This window comes from Meleagris gallopavo, chromosome 10, assembly GCF_000146605.3.
Source record: "Meleagris gallopavo isolate NT-WF06-2002-E0010 breed Aviagen turkey brand Nicholas breeding stock chromosome 10, Turkey_5.1, whole genome shotgun sequence".
NCBI classification, from domain to species: Eukaryota; Metazoa; Chordata; class Aves; order Galliformes; family Phasianidae; genus Meleagris; species Meleagris gallopavo.
Genome location: NC_015020.2, coordinates 7,758,092 through 7,758,638, shown reverse-complemented (window position 1 = coordinate 7,758,638; position 547 = coordinate 7,758,092).

The following is a 547-nucleotide window of genomic DNA, read 5'->3' as shown; positions in this document are numbered from 1 at the left end:
CGTGTTATGACAAATGGACGCCTTGCATCTCCTTCCCCCGACCCTTGTTCCTGGTATCTGCATTACTGAAAGTCCAGGTCTGCTGAAATAAATTAATTGGTGGGGCAGAAGCTTCCCTTGCTATATTGCTTTTCATGAAGCTGACGTGAAGTTCCTGGGAAGACTGAGAATGAGGAAAACTTTCCAAAACGTTACTGTGTTTTGCAAGCATAGTTTCTGGTGTACCGCTCTTGAAAGAATGGTCAAAGGTGCTTTAACCAGTTGAGAGAGGTAACGGTTTTCTTCAAGTGAGTGAAAGATAACTTGAAATCTATTATGCATTTGCAGAATACTAGTTTACAAAATATGAATGGACTATTTATTTCATTTGTTTTAAAATGAAGCCTAACCAGCTCTTCTTCCTCCCTACAAGCATCACATTTTTCAGGTCTTAGAAAAGATAGAATTGGACTTCAGCTTTTTCAGGTGAGGTCTGTTCTCCTGTGCCCTGTACACCTAGCAGTTGATGCCAGTCACCACGCTAAAAATAATAAAATTTGGGGAAAAA